This window comes from Chelonia mydas, chromosome 20, assembly GCF_015237465.2.
Source record: "Chelonia mydas isolate rCheMyd1 chromosome 20, rCheMyd1.pri.v2, whole genome shotgun sequence".
Lineage (NCBI taxonomy): Eukaryota > Metazoa > Chordata > Testudines > Cheloniidae > Chelonia > Chelonia mydas.
In genome coordinates this window covers 9,483,197-9,504,774 of record NC_051260.2, presented here as the reverse complement: position 1 = coordinate 9,504,774, position 21,578 = coordinate 9,483,197, and the positions used below count along the sequence as shown (strand labels likewise).

The 21,578-nt window shown below is 56.1% G+C and overlaps 1 protein-coding gene across 1 annotated transcript in view; it reads left to right on the top strand.

Annotated features, from left to right (window-relative positions):
- The first annotated feature begins 4,184 nt into the window (after window positions 1-4,184).
- Window positions 4,185-21,578, top strand: part of MAP3K12 (mitogen-activated protein kinase kinase kinase 12) — an 87,774-nt gene continuing 70,380 nt past the window's right edge. The window contains exon 1 of the mRNA XM_037884131.2: window positions 4,185-4,410. The gene's annotated coding sequence lies outside the window, so the exon portion shown is untranslated. The remainder of the gene's footprint in view (window positions 4,411-21,578) is intronic.

Sequence of the window (21,578 nt, the reverse complement as noted above, 5' to 3'; positions counted from 1 at the left end):
GACTTCTCTCCCAGAAAGAAAAGCAATAAGAGTGGGTTGGTGGGGGGAGGAGTCGCACAGTCCCTGTCACGGTGAGGAAGAGGGACATAGGGGACACAGCCCCTGGCCTGTGGGGAATGGGGTGCAAACAGAGGCCCTGCCAGGGTGAAGTGGCGAATAGGGGGCGCACGGAGCCTTGGCAGTGAGGGGTATGTATATGCATTGAATCCCTGAAATAGCGGGGTGAGAGGATGGCACACCAGCCCCAGCCCGGGTCTTGTTAGGGCTAATTCATGTGCCTGAACGCCTTTGAGATCCCAGGATGGAGACAGCGACTAGAATGGCAATTTAGCGTCGGTACTTACTGATCCATCCAGTACAGTGATGATTCTTCATACGGCGCCCATCACCATAGCATCTGATCACCTCATAATCTTTTGTGTGTTTATCCTCATACGCCCACTGTGAGGCAAGGTACCACTGTGATTCCCAGTGCGGAAAAGGGAAACTGAGGTACAGAGGCTTGGATCCTCAAAGGATCGCACCTATGTGACTTGTCCAAGCTCCCTCCTGCGGCCCAGCAGGGAATTGAGGGCAGGTCTCTGGCATCCCAGGCTAGTGCACGAACCCCTGGGCCATCGTCCCCCTCCATTGTTTGGTATTAAGGTCTCCTTGCCCCCTGCTGCCTCCAAAATTGGCAGGACCAGATTCCCAGTTCGTGTAAACCAGTGTGACTCCAGTTTTGCACCAACTGAGGAACTGGCCTGCTAGTTAACTGCCGGTGCCTTACCGGGATTGGGGAAGGCTCGGAGTAAATTGTCCCCTCCACCCCCTGCTTTATTCTCAGCTATGCCACTGACTGGCTGGCTGACCTTGGGCAAGTCGCTTCCCTGTTCTGTGCCTCAGTTTCCCCTCCTGCCATTTGTCGATTCAGGGCTGTTCAGGGCAGGGCCTGTTTCTGTGCAGTGCCCAGTATAATAATAATAATGTCTAGCTCTTTTCATCAGTAGATCTCAAAGCGCTTTATGAAGGAGGTCATTATCCCTAACCCTGGGGAAACTGAAACACCGAGACAGGGAAATGACATACCCACAGTCACCCAGCAGGCAGGGGCAGGAATAAACCCAGCACTCCTGAGTCCCAGTCCTGTGATCTATTCACTAGGCCCTACTGCAACCTGGGGGCCTGATCTCAGCTGGAGCCAGTAGGTGCCACCGTGATATACATATAGTATTTGTCAGTGATCACCAGGAGGTGACATGGGGGGGACAGAAAACTGGCCCAGTGCAAGAGCCCCATGGCCCCACCCGGCCATCGCATGGCTACTGCGCCCACTAGAATTGCATCCCCAGATACAGAGTAGGTTTAAGCCCCGCAGGGTTGGCAGAATCTCTTATCTAGGTCTGTACAGCGCCAAGCACAAGGAGGCCCTGATCCTGAGCGAGGGCTGGGCAGATTTATAGATTTTTAAGGCCAGAAGGGACCATTGTGCTGGAAAAATATAGGGCTTGTCAGACTTGATCATATCTGACGGCTGTTCAGGCCACTGCCAGATGCAGCAGAGGAAAGTGTGGGACAATCGGCCCCCCGTGCCAGGTCTGATCCTGGTCTCTACTAGTTAGAGATTGGTTTAAGCCTTGAATCAGGAGGTTTAATATCTCTGCCCACATCAGCATTCACTCGTCTAAGCCTGTCTGTTCCTGCTATCTATAAATCTATCCAGCCCCTTTGGGAAACGCACGAGCCTCTTGGCCTCAATGATTTCCAATGGCAGGGAGTTGCACCAGCCAATTGCCTTTGACCTTGATCACCTAGGCTGAGCACTTGATCACGCTAGCCCATATCTGGTGGGTGAGCTCGAGGGCAGTTTTTAGATAGAGCTGTCCAGTCGTGCTTTAAAGACTCCAAGTGATGGCGAATCACCATGTCCCTGGGCAAGTTGGTCTACTGGTTAATTGCCCTCTCTGCGTGGTGGTGGGGTGTGAGTGTGCAAGGAAGGAGTTTAATGATTAGATAGAAAACCATTGATTGCTCATGTGCATGGAGATGGACGGATGATAGATGTTGTGGGAATGGATGTGGGGGGGGATGGATGGATAGATGTATATGGGGATGGATAACTAGCTAGCCATGTATACGGCTGGCTAGCCGTGTCTGCGGATGGATGGAAGGATGGCTAGCCAGCTAGCTGCTTATGGGAATGGCTAGCCGCTGATGGCTAGCACTGTTGAAAAATGGAAAGTAACACACACTGGAAAACATCCTCCCAAATACACACTTCAAATGATGGGGTTTTTAAAGTAGCTGTTTCCACTCAAGAAAGAGATCTTGGAGTCATCGTGGCTCATTCTCTGAAAACATCCGTTCAAGGTGCAGCAGCAGTCGAAAAAGCCAACAGAATGTACAGCAGGAAAGGGATAGATAGAAAATATCATCGTGCCTCTATTTAGCCCATCGTACGCCCACACCCTGAATACCGCGTGAAGTCCTGGTCACCCCACTGCCCAAAAGAGACGTTAGAATTGGGAAACGTACCCAAAAGGGCAACCAACGTGATGAGGGATATGGAACAGCCTCCCTATGAGGCGAGATTAAAAAGACTGAAAATGCTCAGTTTAGAAAAGAGATGATGGGGGGTGGGATATGACGGAGGTCTATCAAATCATGACTGGTGTGGAAAAAGTGACAAGGGAAGGGTTATTTACCCCTTCACGTGACACGAGAACCAGGGGTCACCCAGCTAAATGAATAGGCAGCAGGTTTCAAACAAACAAAAAGTACTACTTCACACGACACACAGCCTGCGGACCTCAGCGCCAAGGGGTGTCATGAAGGCTAGAAGGATAACTGGGTTCAAAAAGAATTAGATAAGTTGATGGAGGATCGGTCCATTGATGGCTATTAGCCAAAATGGCCAGGGATGCTGCCCCATGCTCTGGGTGACCCCGAATCTCTGACAGCCAGAAGCAGGTGGTGGACAACAGGATGGATCATTTGATAATTGCCCTGTTCTGCTCACTCCCTCTGAAGCATCTGGCATCCGCCACTGTTGGAAGCCAGGATACGGGGCTAGATGGACCATTGGTTTGACCCAGTGTGGCCGTTCTTATGTCTGGGAATGGATGGAAGGATGGATAAATGAATGCACGTGGGGATGGCGAGCTAACTAGTTCTGTATGGGGATGGCTAACTGTACATGGGGATGGCTAGCTAGCTGTATACAGGGATGGATGAACGGATAGCTATCTGGCTGTGTATGGGGATGGATGGAGAGACAGATGTACATGGGGATAGCTAGCTAGTTAATTTTGTATGGGGATGGCTAGCTGGCTGTGGGGATGGCTAGCTAGCTGGGTGCAGGATGGATGGAAGGATGGCTAGCTAGCTGTGTAGGTGAATGGCTAGATAGATGTACGTGGGGATGGGTGGCTGGCTAGCTGGTGGGGTGGCTGGCTGGCAGACTGGTGGGGTGGGGTGGCTCGCTAGGTGGCGGAGTGGCTAGCTGGCTAGTGGGCAGGGTGGCTAGCTGGCGGGGCAGTGTGGCTGTCTGTCTGGGGGGGTGACAGGCTATTTGGCAGGGCAGGGCAGGCTGGTTAGCTGGCAGGGTGGCTGGCTGATGCGGCGAGTGGGGTGGCCGTCAGGGTGGGGTGGCTAGCTCTGCATGGGGGTGGATAGCTAGCTGGCTGGGATGGTGGCTGACTAGCTGGTGGGGCCGGGTGAGTAGCTTTGCATGGGGGTGGCTAGCTCTGCATGGGGGTGACTAGCTGGGGAGGTGGCTGGCTAGCCAGAGGCGTGGAGTGGCTAGTTGGGGGGTGGCTGGTTAGCTGGTGGTGGCTGGGAGTGGCTAGCTCTTCATAGCAGTGGCTAGTTGGCTGGCTGGGGGCGGGTGGCTGGCTGGTGGGGCAGGGTGGCTAGCTGGGCGGGGGGGGGGGTGGCTGGCTGGCTGGCCGGAGAGGCGGGTTGGCTAGCTGGGGGGGTGGCTGGTTGGCTGGCGAGGCGGGTTGGCTAGCTGGGGGGGTGGCTGGCTGGCCGGAGGGCGGCAGGCGGAACAATGAGCGCGGAGGGCAGAGCCAGCCCGTGACTCAGGCGAGAGGCTCCGTTCGCCTTTAAGAGGCCGGCGCTCGCTCTCCCGGCCCCGCAGCTCCGCGGCCCCCCGCTCAGGGCGTGTCTGTCCCCGGGGTGGCGGCGGGGCGGGGGCGCGGGGCGAGGCCGGGAGCGGGAGGCAGAGCCCAGCCGGGGCTGGCACGGAGCGCGCTGGGGATGCTGCTGCCGCTGGCCGGGGCGCGCTGCAATTAGCCAGCTGGGCACCGGCCTGGCCAGGAGCCGGCGGGGGAGCCCGGCCCAGGCCGGCCGCTTTGTTGCTGCTGCTGCCGGATTTTCGGGGTGGAAGGAAAAATCCAGGAGGGAGCCTCCCCCCATCAGGATTGAGAGGTGAGGGGGCTGGGCCGGCAGCGGGGGCAGGGATGGAGGGGGGCCCAGTGCTGGGGATGGAGGAGGGGGCAGGGATGGAGGGGGGGGGGCAGGGATGGAGGGGGGGAACCCAGTGCTGGGGATGGAGGATGGGGGGCAGGGATGGAGGGGGGCCCAGTGCTGGGGATGGAGGATGCGGGGCAAGGATGGAGGGGGGCAGTGCTGGGGATGGAGGATGGGGGGCAGGGATGGAGGGGGGGAACCCAGTGCTGGGGATGGAGGAGAGGGGCAGGGATGGAGGGGGTGGGGGCTAGTGCTGGGGATGGAGGAGAGGGGCAGGGATGGAGCAGGGGGGGGACCCAGTGCTGGGGATGGAGGAGAGGGGCAGGGATGGAGGAGGGGGGCAGTGCTGGGGATGGAGGAGAGGGGCAGGGATGGAGGAGGGGGGCAGTGCTGGGGATGGAGGAGAGGGGCAGGGATGGAGGGGGGGTCCCAGTGCTGGGGATGGAGGAGAGGGGCAGGGATGGGGGGGGCAGTGCTGGGGATGAAGGATGGGGGGCAGGGATGGAGGGGGTGGGGGCTAGTGCTGGGGATGGAGGAGATTGGAGGGGATGGGGGCTAGTGCTGGGGATGGAGGAGAGGGGCAGGGATGGAGGGGGGGCAGTGCTGGGGATGGAGGAGAGGGGCAGGGATGGGGGGGGGCAGTGCTGGGGACGGAGGATGGGGGGCAGGGATGGAGGGGGCCCCAGTGCTGGGGATGGGGGATGGAGGATGGGGGGCAGGGATGGAGGGGGGAAACCCAGTGCTGGGGATGGAGGAGAGGGGGGCAGGGATGGAGGGGGGGAACCCAGTGCTGGGGATGGAGGAGAGGGGGGCAGGGATGGAGGGGGGAAACCCAGTGCTGGGGATGGAGGAGAGGGGGGCAGGGATGGAGGGGGGGGGCCAGTGCTGGGGATGGAGGAGAGGGGGGCAGGGATGGAGGGGGGGGCCAGTGCTGGGGATGGAGGAAAGGGGGGCAGGGATGGAGGGGGGCCCAGTGCTGGGGATGGAGGATGGGGGGCAGGGATGGAGGGGGGAACCCAGTGCTGGGGATGGAGGAGAGGGGGGCAGGGATGGAGGGGGGGAACCCAGTGCTGGGGATGGAGGAGAGGGGGGCAGGGATGGAGGGGGGGGCCAGTGCTGGGGATGGAGGAGAGGGGCAGGGATGGAGGGGGGGCCAGTGCTGGGGATGGAGGAGAGGGGCAGGGATGGAGGGGGGCCAGTGCTGGGGATGGAGGAGAGGGGCAGGGATGGAGGGGGGGCCAGTGCTGGGGATGGAGGAGAGGGGCAGGGATGGAGGAGGGGGGCAGTGCTGAGGATGGAGGAGAGGGGCAGGGATGGAGGGGGGGTCCCAGTGCTGGGGATGGAGGAGAGGGGCAGGGATGGGGGGGCAGTGCTGGGGATGAAGGATGGGGGGCAGGGATGGAGGGGGTGGGGGCTAGTGCTGGGGATGGAGGAGATTGGAGGGGATGGGGGCTAGTGCTGGGGATGGAGGAGAGGGGCAGGGATGGAGGGAGAACCCAGTGCTGGGGATGGAGGAGGGGACCCAGTGCTGGGGATGGAGGATGGGGGGCAGGGATGGAGGGGGGGACCCAGTGCTGCGGATGGAGGGGGAGACCCAATGCTGCGGATGGAGGGGGGGACCCAGTGCTGGGGATGGAGGAGGGGCAGGGATGGAGGGGGGGACTCTGTGCTGGAGATGGACAGGGGGAACTCCGTGCTGGGGATGGAGGGGGGGCAGAGATGGAGGGGGGGACCCAGTGCTGGGGATGGAGGAAGAGGGGGGCAGGGCTTGTCCTGTGCATGCTCCAATTGCTGCTGAGCCGAGCTACAGCTTGAGGGCCCCCTCCCCCCACAGGGCAGGGATGCAGGGGGCAGGGATGACTCCCCCCACCCCCAGGCCTGGCCCCTGGTACCGGGGCTGTTTTGTATGTGCGAGCAGAGCGGTCGCACTTCCCCCTCGGTGAGCTCCGATCACTGCTGGGGGAGGGTTCACCCCCACCACCCTGGGCAGGTTGTTTTGGGGGCTGGGAGAGGACCCTGGACACGCTCATATGGCAGCTGGGGGGAGGGGATGGAGATGCAATCTGAGTTATTCACCCTGATTTTCCTGGGGGGGGAGGGCGGTGCTGATGGGGAACAGAGATGAGTTGTGTTGCAAGCTGCTGGTGTTCAGATCCTTGGGGGGGTCCTCCATTCCCCCCTCCCCGGCTGGATCCTTTGGTGAGATGCCCCCTTCCCCCAGGTGCAAATACACCGCCAGCAACATGGACACTCCAGGATGTGAGGGGGAGAGACTGAAAGGCCAATATGGCTGTGGAGGCTGGCAGCCTTGGCACACGCTTGTGCCCGCTCTGGTCCCCACTGCATGCCCATCTGTGCTGGGTACGCAGGCCCTGGAGGAGCTGCTGTTCTGGCCGCCTCTGCGTACCCAGGTCTCCCTCCTTGCCCTGGGGCAGTGCTGGTCGGGTGGATGTCCTAGAGGATGCAGAGGGCCAGGTGGCCCTGGGGGTGGGAGCTGGGAGCTGAAAGAGAGGGAAGCCTGGTGCGGGAGCGAGTAGGACCCTGCTCCGTCCATCTGAAAGACGGGGACTGGGCTCCCAGTGGGGAGAAGCAGCCATGCCCAGAAATGACCCTATCCAGGGGCTAACACAACGTGAGACAGCAGGGGGCGCTCTCAGTGCAGCTGCCAAGGAGAAGGGGGAGCTGCCCCCCAAGCCAGGGACAGAGAGAGGAGGAAGAGCTATGGACTCCCCCTTAGTTTAATCCCGGCCCCTCTCCATCCATCCCCCTCTGGGTCTGGATCTGCCCGTCACTCATCCATTGGTGCCCCCTACGAGATTCCCTACCCCCTACTCTGCTGCTGCCTGGCATCTAGGGGTGAAGAAATTATGTCAGGGTGTCAGTATCCTCACTGGGGGGATACCTGCCTCCCCCACCTGTAGGTGTCACCTGGAGGGATGTTCCTTCAGACAGAACCACTTCTGCCCTTGGCTCCCTCCTCCAGCCCCTGGGATGCTGGGCACCAGAACGGGGAGGGAAAGGGAGATGATGTGTCCTAGTCCCCTTCCTCCCCCCCGGCTTCTGTCCCCTTTTGCTGGAGAGGACTCCCCCACCTGCTGAGGACATCCTCATCATTACATGGGTGGCTGCTGTGGCTACTCCCCATCACTTTCTGTGTTGGCTTGACAGGCCCAGAGGCCTCTGGGTAGGCCCAGAGCAGGGAGGGCAGGAGGGAGGGGAGCAGCAGGAGGGACAAGTAACCCCCCCATACACCTCAGCCCCTGTGAAAGCTTGGCTTGTCGGCTGAGGTCCCCAACAAGAGGGGTTCGATTCAAGCCAAGAAGGCTGCGTGCTTTGGGATGGGACTGTGCTGGGAGCTGGTCTGAGAACCCACCAGTTCATTTCATGAAGGGAACTGCCAGCCCTCCGAGCACAGCTAGATTTGAACCAGCGGGCTGGAGGCGAAGACTGTCGAGTCCAGCTAGGGGTGGGGAGAGATGGGATCTGCAGGGGAAGAGGGGGAATGCTCCGGATCCCTTACCCAGAGCCCTTGCCAGCATTCGGGTGTGCTGCTCGGTTCTGACACGTGGAGTCCAGGTCACTCGAGGGGAAAGCTGCTGTAGCTGCACCAGGAGGGGTCCAGCCCAGGGGGTGTCCCTGAGAGAATTCTCCAGGAGGGGGAGTGGGGCAGAGCCATCTCTTGGCCAGACTTGGGAAGGGGGGAATGAGCCATCCCAGTTGGATCATTCACCTTGGTGTCCCTTTGCAAGCTGAGCGGAATGGGTTGCAGCCCCTGAGAGAGCCCAGCAGGGGGCACTGCACACCACCACTCCAGCCTCCTGCTCAGAAGGGGGCGGGGGCGGGTGTCAGCAGGCACCAGGACCTGGCCATGTCCCAGCTGATCTAGAAGGTGGCGCTGGAGGTGGCGATCTGACACCTCAGCTCCAGGACTGTGTCCCAGACGGGTGGGTCGTGAGCAGGGAGAACAGGCCCCCTCGCTCAGGCACATCCCTGCTTGGAGAGAGAAGGAATCCCTGAGAGCAATGACGGGTGGGAGCCCGTCCTGCCTTGGACCAGGTGAAGGAGATGGTGGAACCCAGGTCTTACCACTATGGATCAGACTCCCCGCCGGGCCCATCTAGGCCAGGGTCCCTGACTCCCCAGATTGGCCCAGTGACCATCTAACTTCATACCCCAGCTCCTGCCACGCTGGGCCAGTTCAGGTCCCTCTTGGTTCTGGTTTCTTGCCTCTGGCAGTTGCCAATCGCAGCGCTTTAGGGAGGAGAAAAGTCTTCCTAAAACACTGTGGCCTGTCGGAGAGGAGAGCGGTGAGGTCCCTTTCTGAGCCCCAGGCGACCATTTCCACACGGTTGGATCCATTTCTTCCCCTCCCATCCATTCTGTTTCCAGGGCTACCACTGGTGTGGGGTGGGGTCCATGGCAGCTAAGGGGGTCAAGCTGCCACGTGCCCCATTGCCTGGATGTTGCAGGGTCCCAAACCTGATTGTGCTTCTGGAGGGAATTTCTCCCCAAGAGGTCCCCCTAGCCCTGGCGGGGTCCAGGGTGCATGTTGCAGTGATAGGGGCAGACAAGTGACCTTTTTTGGGGGGGGGTGCACGTCTGTCTCCCTGACTGGCTGGGGGGGCGGATGCTAATCTGCTTCAGAAAGTATCACTGTCCCCATTTCATGGGGGAAGGGGTAGCAGGCGTGGGGGCTGGGAAGGGGGAAGAGGCATGTTGAGGTCACGTGCTGAACGGGAGCAGAGATGGCAATGGAACCCAGGAGTCCTGATTGCAAGTCCCCTGCTCCAAGCACTAGGCCATGTTCCCATCTGGATAGCAAAGAGGTTTGGGGGTAAGAGGCCCTTAAAATAGATCTGCCACCCAGACCTTCACTGTGATTTTCCTGCACCCACCAGGGGGCAGGGGGATTAAATTTGTAGCTTGGTCTTTTCCCAGATTGCAAGGACTCCAGCACAGACTCAGGGCTGCAGCTTGAAGCAGATCTTTGCTCTGGGGTTCTTGCCTTCAGGAGGGAAGTCAGAGATTTCCATGTTCCCTGTGCCCTCAGGCTTTATAGTTCACTCTCTGACATGCCCACTCCATCCTGGTAGGAATTCTGGGTAGTGTAGTTCCAAAGGCACTTCCTGTTGCACTAAGAGCCACTATAATTAGACCTGCCACTAGAGGGCAACAGAAACAGGGCAGGCACATCGATCTTACACCATTCAGTGGATAGCAGGCTGCGTGCTCCATGGGTCAGGGTTAGGGTTGCAGGGCATTGGCATGGCTTTGTGCGTGTGTGGATGGGAATGGTAGGACTGGACTAGCTGGGGGTCGGGGCAAAATGTGTTGGCAGAGCTGAGGGGGATCCCCACACTGGGGTAACAGAGGGGGCTGGGGTTCAGGGGCGAGGTGCATTGGCAGAGCTGAGGGGGATCCCAAGGCTGGGGTCGCAGAGGGGGCTGGGGGTCAGGAGCGAGGTGCATTGGCAGAGCTGAGGGGGATCGCAGGGCTGGAGTGGCAGAGGGGGCTGGGGGTGAGGAATGAAGTGCATTGGCAGAGTGGTGTAGAGGTGACTGGGCTCGACAAGCAGGGGCTGCTGTAATTCTTGCCTTCCAAGGGGGTTGCTATGCTGGATGGAAGTTTGTTTGCAAAACTCTTTGAGATCCTGGATGGCGCTGGAGTGGGGCAGTGTATCTCAATCCCCAGCTTCTCGACACGGGGGGCAGACGTGTCTCTGTCCATGCACCACCCTGCCGTCCTGCTGGGGGCTGGCGCACGGGCCCCAGAGCTGGCATCCATCCTCTTGTGTATTTCAAACATCACCCCATGGAATGAGCAGGGCCAGTGCGGCCCCGTGGTAGTTACACTCGTGCAAGGACGAGCGGGGATTCATTTCTATGGGCATCTGAGGGACGTGAGCCCCAAGGCAGGAGAGGGCTCACTGGGGATGCTTTGTGGTGTTGGTACTGGGAGAAGTAGTATCACGGTTGTGTCTAGTGGCCCTAGCTCAGATGGGGGCCCTGTCATGCCAGGCATTGCACAGACACAGTCCCTGCCCCAGAGAGCTCTGTCAAAATAGGCAGAGTGGGAGGGGAAACTGAGGCCCAGAGAGGGGAAGTGCCTTGTCTAAGAGCCAGGAATAGAGCCCAGGAGTCCTGAATCCCAGGCCAGTGCTCTATTCATTAGGCCACACTGCCCATGGGGATTACACAGCGCGCTCTAGGCAGCAGTGGGATTGTCTCCCTGTCGCAGGACACGGGCTTGCACCATTTACAACCCCTCCCTGTGGAGGGTGGGTAAGTTTTATTATCCCTGTTTTACAGAAGGGGAAATGTGCCCAGAGCAGGAAGTGACTTGTCTGAAGCTGTACAGTGAGTCAGTGGCAGAGCAGGGAATAGAACCCAGGTGTCCTGACTTCCTATGCCCTGCTCTATCCCCTGGACCACACCGCCTTCCCAGAGCCAGGAATCTGGGCTTCCCAGATCCCGGATCTAACCACTAGATGACATTCCCACCCTCAAAGCCAGGAACAGAATCCAGGAGTCCTGGCTTCCCAACTTCTGAGCTAACCCCTAGACCACACTCCCCTCCCTCGGGAAAGCTTTCAGAAACCTTGACTGTGCCCATGCCTCTAAATTGTCCTCGAGATTTGCCTGGTTTGATGCTGTTCCGATATGCTAGGATTGGGACTCCCCCCTCAGGCTGGGGGTGGGAGGGCTGTGCAGGGGTGTGGGAGGTGTTGTGCAGAGGGAGAGGGCAGTCTAGTGCGGGAGCGAGCTCTGAGAGAAGAAGGATGACTCTAGCCTGGGATGTGGGAAAGCTTGGTTCTTCTGTAGACTTTCCTGTCTGACCTTGGGCACGTAGGCTGCAGAGCCGGGGCTACCCGGGCATGGCCTGACCACATTTTGGCCCGCCACAGCCCAGCCTGGGGCAGCCGATCCAGCAGCACGGGGGCCAGGCAGGGGGTGGAGCATCACTGGTCATCATGAAGGGAGGGAGTGGCCCGCCTGCGTGCTGTGGTGAGAGCCAATGGGGCCGGAGCATGGAGCCAGGCCAGCCCCAGGGGACAGGAGCCACCACTGCAGGCTGAGTGCGGGGTGGGTTCATTCTACAACTCCCCCACCCCAGGCTCTATCACCTGCTGGGGACAGGACCCGACATCCCCTTTCTCTCCTCTCCCCTCCCCTGGGGCGTCCCACTGTAAATGGCATTTCACATCCCCTGTTTGTGCAAGTCACCTGAACGGTATTTAGACCATGGGAGTTAGGTGCCAAAATGCCATTGAGGAGCTGAGCCTCTCTGTGCCTCAGTTTCCCATCTTTACAGTGGGGATAACAGCCCTGCCCTGTCTCTCAGGGGTTGTGGGAATAAATACATTAAAGTGTGTAAGGTGCTCAAACACTGTGGTAACAGGGGCAGATAAGTACCATAGATAGTTGGAGCGTGAGTGAAAGTTGTTACAGGATGGCTGTATAAAAGGCAGGTGTCTGTGTAAATGTTAATAGGCAAGATGGCCGTAGACATCAGAAATCTGCAGGGTTGATTTGGTAGGTGGGGTGGGTTGAAACCTATATTAAAATTGTAAGCCATCACCTTAAATCCTCAGCGGGTTTCCTGGTCCTGCTGGCAGCCTAGGGGACTTTGTAGGGAAGCATGGAATCTGGGTGTCAGCAATCTGCAAAGAGCTGGAGCAAGGCAAGACAACTGGGGCCTAGCTGTCTTAGGGAGCAGCCTGCTTTGTCTCTCTCTGGTTTTGGTTTCTAGTGTGTTAAGGTGCTGGATTTTAAGAAATCAAATAGGGTGATGTTGCGATGTTCCAGTAAGAGTTCCTGATGTTTTTAACTAACTTCTCTGTGTATGTGCTGTGAACATAACAGTCAGACAATAAAACTAGGTGTTCTGCTTAGTAAATGGCTTCTCTGTGCCAAAAACAACAAAAGAGAGAGGATCAAATAGCTTAGGTTCAACGCTGCATAAGGTTTACTATTGATCATTTGCATTGTGGAAGCTCTTCTGGGCCTTAAGCAGGAATCAGGGTCCCCGTTGCACATGGTGCTGGCTTTAAAATCCCGAGTGAAAGGGAAAACGTTTCCTAGCCAAGTCTTGCAATAGTTGGTGTTTTTCTGAAAGTCCCAGCTCCCGGAGTCCTGAGATGACAAGAGAAACTCAGCTTCCATTTAAGAAAGTAATGTCCATTTCTAGGTCTTGAGATGAAGAAGGAAGATCTTGAGATTGTGACTGCTAAATACCCCCAACCCAGGCGGCCAGTGAAAAGAACCCAACATTTATTATTATTTTTAAGCCAATCTGGTGATTTGTTGGGGGCCCCTTGATGAATGGCTGGGGTGGCTGACACAACGTAGCTTCGAAAATATATATACTTTCAGTGGCCACAGTAACAATATGCACCTTTTAGCGTAGGTAATCTCTGCAAAGGGGGATTATTACAGAGCCACCAGAGGGAGCCCCTGACAGTGTCTGTTTTGCTGGCTCCGCAGAAATAAGCACAAATGTTGTCATACAGAGGCACATTCCAGGCACACGGAAACGATGCTCGAACTCAGCCAGATGTTGCGGCTCGATGCAGGAGTCATAGGGTGAATTCTCCAGCCTCTGCTCTGCAGAAGGGTCAAGCTAGCCAGTCAAACGGTCCCTGCATGACTTGATCACGATCCTACATGGGGAGGCGATTTCACATAGGAGAAGGCTCTTGATTCTACCAGATAAAGGCAAAGTCCTCAAGCTAAAGCTAGATAAATTCAAGCTAGAAATAAAGTGAGGGTGATTTACCATTGTAGCAACTTACTGATGGATGTGGAGGATTCTCTATCACTTGGGGTTGGAACCAAGACTTCCTAGAACAGATATGCTGTATCATAGAATATCAGGTTTGGAAGGAACCTCAGGAGGTCATCTAGTCCAACCCCCTGCTCGGAGCAGGACCAATCCCCAATTTTTGCCCCAGATCCCTAAATGGCCCTGTCAAGGTTCCTTCCCCACTCTGAACTCTAGGGTACAGATGTGGGGACCTGCATGAAAGACCCCCAAAGTTTATTCTTACTCACTTAGGTTAAAAACTTCCCCAAGGTACAAACTTTGCCTTGTCCTTGAACAATATGCTGCCACCACCAAACGTGTTAAACAAAGAACAGGGAAAGAGACCAGTTGGAGACATCTTCCCCCAAAATATCCCCCCAAGCCCTACACTCCCTTTCCTGGGGAAGGCTTGATAATAATCCTCACCAATTGGTACAGGTGAACACAGACTCAAACCCTTGGATCTTAAGAACAATGAAAAATCAATCAGGTTCTTAAAAGAAGAATTTTAATTAAAGAAAAGAAAGAATCACCTCTGTAAAATCAGGATGGTAAATACCTTACAGGTTAGTCAGATTCAAAACATAGAGAATCCCTCTAGGCAAAACCTTAAGTTACAAAAAGACACAAAAACAGGAATATACATTCCCTCCAGCACAGCTTATTTTACCAGCCATTAAACAAAAGAAACTCTAACGCATTTTCTAGCCAGATTACTTACTAATTTAACAGGAGTGGTAAGGCTTGCATTTCTGATCTGTTCCCAGCAAAAGCATCACACAGACAGACAGACCCCTTTGTTTCCCCCCTGCCAGATATGAAAGTATCTTGTCCCCTCATTGGTCATTTTGGGTCAGGTGCCAGCAAGGTTACCTTAGCTTCTTAACCCTTTACAGGTGAAGGGGTTTTGCCTCTGGCCAGGAGTTACCCTTCCCTTTATATTTATGACAGGCCCCCTCAAGGATTGAACTCACAACCCTTGGTTTAGGAAGCCAATGCTCAAACCACTGAGCTATCCCTCCCCCAAACTGTAGCTCAACCCCAAACTATGGGCTGGATGCAGGGATTGCTGGGTGAGGCTCTCCAGCCTGGGTTATACTCGAGGGCAGACTAGATGTTTGTAATGGTCTCTTCCAGCCTTAAAATCTATTGATTCCCAAACTTGTTCCCCTAACACACACACATCCCCCACTGGATGGAGCCAGTGGTTGGGGCACTCATCTGGGATACTAAAGGCCTGGGTTCAGATCCCAGTGTTGCCTGATCTGGAGCTCAGGGACTTGATCCCATGTCTTCCGTATCCTAGGGTAGTGCCCTGACTAGCAGGCTGTTGGGTGTAGTCCAGTGGCATGCATGTGTGCGTTCTCTCTCTGGCTTTGATCTGACATTTCATCCTGGGCCTGAGGAACCTTCCAAAGGCAAGTCGAAACCACCACGTTTGTGCAAAAAGTTGCACTTTTGATGAATTGGTGTTTTCTGGCCCCGGTGGATCTGCCCAGTTCTCGTCTTTGTCCCCCTCTCGTGGCCGCTCTGCATAAGAGGCCAAGGAAGCTGTAACCGCAGTTGCTCTTTAGATCAAGAGGCAGCTGCTTTCGCTGCTAAGATTCCTGGGTTCAAACCTCACTGGTGGCGTGAGCAGCCCTGATCACAAGAGACCCTTTCCTTCCAAGGATCGCGCTGTTCCCACCGGAGGGGTAAAGCTGGGCTCAGGAGAGGACCCCACTGCAGCTCTAACCCCGTCTCTGAGCTCAGGAGAGAGCAGCTGAGGCCAGGAACTGGTGCCTGCAAGGACTGGTTCTTGGGATGGACACAGGGGCAGATCTCTGCAGGGAGGCTGGCGGCAGAGGGGGTTGTGTGTGTGGGGGGGGTGGAATTTTGTGATGCTCACAGGACACGGGGAGGGGTACAGCTGAGGGAGGGGAGAAGCGTGAGCAGGTTTTGTTGTGGGGACACTGAGTCTCAGCACCCTGGGGGCTTGGGGTCAGCATTGTCCCTGGTCTGTGGAAGCTGGCCAGGGGGCTCTGCCGCAGCCTGGGCATCCCAGCCTACCCCCCAAGAATCTGCATGGCCAGGGTCCCTTTAAGGGTGCTCTCAGGACAAAGGGGGGAGTGGTTTGGATGCTGCTTCACCTCCCCCCCCCCACCCCCCAGCTCAGAGGCAGGCCTGGCAGCTGGCAGCTGGTGGGGGTCCCTGCTGCCCATCTGTGCAATCTGGACCCAGCTAACGAGGTCTGAGGCAGAGGTGGGGGAGGGGGAAGGGCTGCATCTCAACCTGCTTTCTCCCTCCCCCTCCCTCCATTGACTGATTGCTGGGTGGGGGGCAGAGAAATGGCCGGGCTGGGTGGGGAGGGCAGAGATGCGCGCGCCGACAGAGACTCGACCAGGCTGCGCAGTCTAATGTGAGACAGGAGCCCAAAAATCCATTAGCGTCCATTATGGAGGGGGAGGGGAGCTCCCAGGGGCCTGTGGGGGGAGGGGGGGATGGTTACAAAACCCTGGCTTCTCTGCAGGGCTGATCCCTTCTGCTTTTCGCTCTCCTCGCTGGCGGGCTCTGCAGGAGGGGTGACTTCGGGGCTGTTGGGAGTCAGGACACCTGGGTTCTCATCCCAGCTGTGGGGGGGGGGGGGGTCTAGCAGTCACAGCAAGGGGGCTGGGAGTCAGGATTTCTGGGTTCTAATCCCGGCACGGTGCAGGGGAGGGTTAGAGTATGAGGGCTGGAAGTCAGGACTCCCGAATTCTGGCTCTGGGATGGCAGTAGGGTCGAGTGGCTAGAGCAAGGACTGCGAGTCAGGACTCCTGGGTTCTAGCCCAGCTCCGCAACAGACTCACTGTGTGACAGTGGGTTTTTATGCTCTGCAGCGCCTCGGAGCTCCAGTCACAGGCTGTGAGCGCATTGTGCTTGGCGCTGTACAAACGCAGCACAAAAGGTGGTCTCTGCCCCAAGGAGAGGTCTCCCCGGCTCTGTTAAATAGGTCGGGACTTTGCCTGGAGTAAATTCTGACCCTCCGGGCTGCTGAAAACCTTCCCCGATTGCCTCAGAGTCACCATTTCCTACCTCCAGCTCTTATGCTACCAAACCTACTCCACCTGCACTGCCCATTTAAACCGCCTTCCTTTGCCAGGATCCCTGCTTGAGTCCCCCCAGCACACCCTCCTCCTCACTGCTAGGATAATGGCAACCATCTCTAGCTCTGATTTAGCCCTTCATCAGCAGATCTCAAAGCGCTTCACAATTAGTATCATGATCCCCATTTTCCATATGGGGAAACTGAGGCACAGAGAGGAGCAGTGACTTGTCCATGGTCATCCAGAGGCAGAGCTGGGAATACAGCCTAGGTCTCAGACCCAGTCCAGTGTTGTACCCACTAGATGATACTGCCTAGAAGGGTCCCATCCCTGTGTGCTTCCTGTACGCCCCCACTTCAGTCGCCAACCTACGCCGATTGCCTTCCTGATGTTGTTTCCAGCTGATCAGGAAGTACCCTGCTCTGTGGCAGGGGTTGCCCAGCTGTGGGCGGGAGGTACTTGCTGGTCCCCGGAGGGCTGCTTTCTGGGTCTGTTCGTTCCCAGCTGCTCAATCCCGGTGAGCAATAGCTGAAAACACAGGGAGACTTCCCTGGTGTTAGTTTGCCAGGTAAGAAAGTGGCTGTAGGTGCCATGGGGATGTCCCATGAACATGAAGGGGTGGAGGAAGAGGTGTGTTCGGGGAGGGGAGCTTGCCTCATAGAGTCAGCCCCCTCTGCCCCATTCTGACACTCTCAGGACAGGGTCAGGTCCCGGAGAGCTGTAAAACAGGACCTTATTTTTACAAGCCCTGAGATGAAAAAATATACACGAGACTTTGAGCCTAGGGGAAGGTGTCCCTTTCTGGGAGTCAGGAGTTCAAATCTCAGCTCTTTAAGGTGGCCACGTGTGGTCTCTCTCATCCACATTGCCTTTCAGAGTGGATGTGCCAGAATTACGGCCCCGGCTATGCTATCTGTAACCACCACCATAACGATCCTGACCTCCCTTGTAAAGCGTTTGGAGAGCTGTGGATGGACAGTGCTACAGAAGAGCGAGATGGGGGTCTTATGACTCTAATCCCTAGACCACGTGCCCAAGCCAGGAGCAGAACCCCAAGGCCCAGCAGCCTATGCTGTCTCGCATATAGCTGGATGCACTCTGCCAAGCACGTTAGCAAGTAACAGCGTGTCCGTGGCTAGCAGTTGTTCCTGTGCGGTAGCTTCCAAGCCACGGGGCCTGACCTGGCTGATGACTCACGTGGGCAGGTCTCATGGTTGCACACGGTAAAATTTCCGTTTTCTTTTTTCGCCCGTTTTCTTGTTCTTTGTTTTAACGCGACATCAGTGGACGCATGTGCAAATGTTGGCCTGGCCCTCTGCTTCCATCTCCCCTCTCTAAAACGAAGGGTAATGGGCCCAGTTTTCAAAATCGCCAGGATTCGTGCTCCCAAGTCACTTGCATGATGGGGAGATGAAGCCAGGAATGAACGCTGGTGCGAGCCCCATAGGGCCGCCCCATGACTGGGGCTCCTAAACGCTACAGCTAATAATAGAAAGCAAGGGACAGAGAGGGGAAGTGACTGAGCTCCTGTCTCATAGTGGGTCGGTGGCCGAGCTGGGCTGGAACCCCGGAGTCCTGACTCCCAGTCTTTGCTCTAACCACTTGGCCCTACTGCCGTTTCAGAGCTGGGGCTCGAACCCAGGAGTCCTGACTTGCAGGGGTTGAGTGGTATGTGGGGCCACACGCTGAATGAACGGGATGAAAAGAAATATTGCAGAGCTGCTCGGTCAGGGCACAGGATGGCCGGTACTCACGTAATGAGGCAGGGGTCCTGTGGGAAAAATAGCAGGTGATCGTGCGATTGGATGCACGGGGCAGAGGCCGAGGGGAGCTGAATTAAGGTGGCATGTGCACCCTTAGGATCTCACCCAGTGGTGCTTGCGTCTTGGGTGACCAGAGAGAAAGTGTGAAAAATCGGGAAAGGGGGTGGGGGGTAATAGGCACCTGAATAAGAAAAAGCCCTGAATATCGGGACTTTCCCTATAAAATCGGGACATCTGGTCACCCTACTTGCGTCAAGCACTCAAATAAGCGTTGTGGCCACCAGCCAGGGATCGAATCAGGGACCTGCAGAGCTCAGCACTGGAAGATGCCCGGATTTGAGCTGTACCACCCCATGACTGCTGTGGAGCGGGCACAGAGGGGGGCTCGCTAACACTCATCAGGGGATTATGGCCACATTTACAAGGAAACTGAATGTGGTGTGGGCTCCAGGGCTGTCACTGGTGGGTCAGCAGCTTGAGTCCCACTCAGGTCGGTGGCCCCGGAAGACCTTCCCTTCTAAGGCGGCTCCATCCATGAGATGAGTTTGGTGGATCTCAGGTTCCGCTGGCTGGCAGACGAAGCGGAGGGACCGAGACCAGCATGGGCCCTAGAGACTGGTCTGCCCCTAGAGGGAGTCTTTGCTGCTGCCCTGAAACGCCAAGCAGCATTTTAGCCGAGTTGGACCCTGGGACAAGTTGCGCCACACCAGGATATGGGGGGAGGGACAGCTCAGTGGTTGGAGCATTGGCCTGCTAAATCCAGGGTTGTGAGTTCAATTCTTGAGGGGGCCATTTAGGGACCTGGGGCAAAAATTGGGGATCGGTCCTGCTTTGAGCAGGGAGTTGGACTAGATGACCTCCTGAGGTCCCTTCCAACCCTGATATTCTATGATACAGTGTACATACGCCAGTGACGGGTTTGCTCTTTGGGCTAAACTCCCAGTGCAGTTAAGGTGTGCGAGAGGCTAGGTTCTCCACAGAGCTCGGCACCCAGGTGCTGTCACTGAGACTCACCCCCACCCCCCACCCCACGCACTATTTGGAATCTTCCAGGAGTGCAGCATTGGCAGGCACAAGGGCTCAGAAATCGTGGCTCCGGCCTCTCTGAAACCACTGGCTTGGCTTAAAAATTGTGAGATCAAAAGAATAATGATCAACTTTGGGTTCTTTTTCTTGGGCTTCTGAGCCCCAAGGGGTCACGTCTGCAGGAAACCTCAGATTCTTTTCCTCTGAAGCACCTGACATGGGCCACTGTCGGAAGACAGGATACTGGGCTGGATGGACCATTGGTCTGACCCAGTATGGCTGTTCCTATGTCCTTCCAACATGCCATGACTCCAGGGGCTGGGGCTTGAGAGACAACAGCTGGATATCGCAAGACTCAGGATAAAATCGTGATAGCTGGTGACGCTGCCACCAGTCTCAGCCTGGCACCTTTATGCACGGCACCCTCCTGACAATGGTGTTTCTGAATTACACATTAAATTATCCCTCACAGTGCTGGTAGACATTAGAGAGGAAATGGTCAGGGTGCTAATTTGGGGCTTGAGAGACAGGAGTTCAATTCCCGGCTCTGGTATTGATCTCTGATGTGACCTTCATAGATTCAAAGGCCAGATGGGACCCACTGTGATCATCCAGTCTGACCTCCTGTGTAACACAGCCCATGGGACTTCCCTGAATGAACTCCTGTTTGTACCAGAGCAGATATTTTAGAAAAACATCCAACCTTGATTTTAAAATCTCCAGTGATGGAGAATCCACCATGACCCTGGGGAAGTTGTTCCAATAGTTAATTACCCTCACTGTTAAAAGCATGTCCCTTATTTCTGGTCTGAATTTGTCTCGCTTCAACTTCCAGCCATTGGATCGTGTTAGATCTTTCTCTGCTAGACAGAGGAGCCCTCTATTATCAAATTTCTGTGCGCCAGGTAGGTTCTTATAAACTGGGATCAAGTCACCCCTTAACCTTCTTTTTGTTAAGTTAAATAGATTGAGCTCCTTGAGTCTATCACTATAAGGCAGGTTTTTTAAAGAAGTGCTCAAGGAAGACAAGGCCATTGTGGAGAAGCTAAATGAATTCTTTGCATCGGTCTTCACTGCAGAGGATGTGAGGGAGATTCCCACACCTGAGCCGTTCTTTTTAGGTGACAAGTCTGAGGAACTGTCCCAGATTGAGGTGTCAGTAGAGGAGGTTTTGGAACAAACTGCTAAATTACATGGTAATAAGTCACCAGGACCAGCTGGGATTCACCCAAGAGTTCTGAAGGAGCTCAAATGTGAAATTGCAGAACTGCTAACTACTATCGCCTAAAACAGCCTCTGTACCAGCCGACTGAAGGACAGCTAATGTAATGCCAATTTCTAAAAAAGGCTCCAGAGGCGATCCTGGCAATTACAGGCTGGTGAGCATGGGCAGCGGGTATCATAGGCTGGGGGAGGCTGAGCCTCCCCAAACAGCCAGGTGTAGCCCTGCCCACACTCTGCCCCCAGTCCCCCTCCTGCTTCCTGCTCTGCAGGTGGCTCTTCCCCTGTGCCATCAGGGTCCCAGCTGGGGCTGGCACTGGGGCCGCGCTGCCTGCCCTCCCGGTGCTCCGGGGCTGCGAGGCTTGAGCTGGGCCTCCCGGCCACCCAGCGCTCCGGGACTGGCGAGGCTGGAGCCTGGCCTCCCGGCACTCTGGGGATGGAGGGAGACTGGGGCAGGGGCCAGCGGCCAGTGGCGGGGGGGCTGGGCTCCGGGCACAGAAAGGGCGGGGCGTTGGGCAAAAGGGGCAGGGTTGGGGGGCTAGCCTCCCTGAGCCAGCGGTTCACCCACTCCATGCTGGTAAGCCAAACTTTAGAAGCAGGCAGATTGGTTTAAACTATACTAAAAGGACAGAATTATCAGAGGCTTAGATGAACATGATTTGCTGGAGAAGAGTGAACACAGCTTTTGTAAAGAGAAATCATGCCTCACCAATACATTAGACTTCTTTGAGGGGGTCAACAAACATGCAGACAAGGATGATCTAGTGGCTATAGTGTACTTGGACTTTCAGAAAGCTTTTGACAAGGTCCCTTTTGACAAAGGCTCTTAAGCAAAGTAAGCTGTCATGAGATAAAAGGGAAGGTCCTCTCATGGATCAGTAACTGGTAAAAAGATAAGAAACAAAGGTTAGGAATAAATGGTCAGTTTTCAGAATGGGGGATCTGTACTTGGACCCGTTCTATTCAACATATTCATAAATGATCTGGAAAAAGGGATAAAGAGTGAGGTGGCAAAGTTTGCAGATGATGCAAATTTACTCTGGATAGTTAAGTGTGATGAAGTGGGACTGTTCTTAATGTTTCCTCTGAATAGTGTGGGTGTGCCTCAGTTTCCCCTAGGCAGTTCTTAAGTATCTAGGGGGTGGGGTAAGGGTGTGTGATCACTGCAGAGCCCTAGAGGGCAGGGGTGAGCAGGGGTCTGGACACAGAGAATGGCCGACACCCTGTTTCCTGGCAACTGATGGCCTGG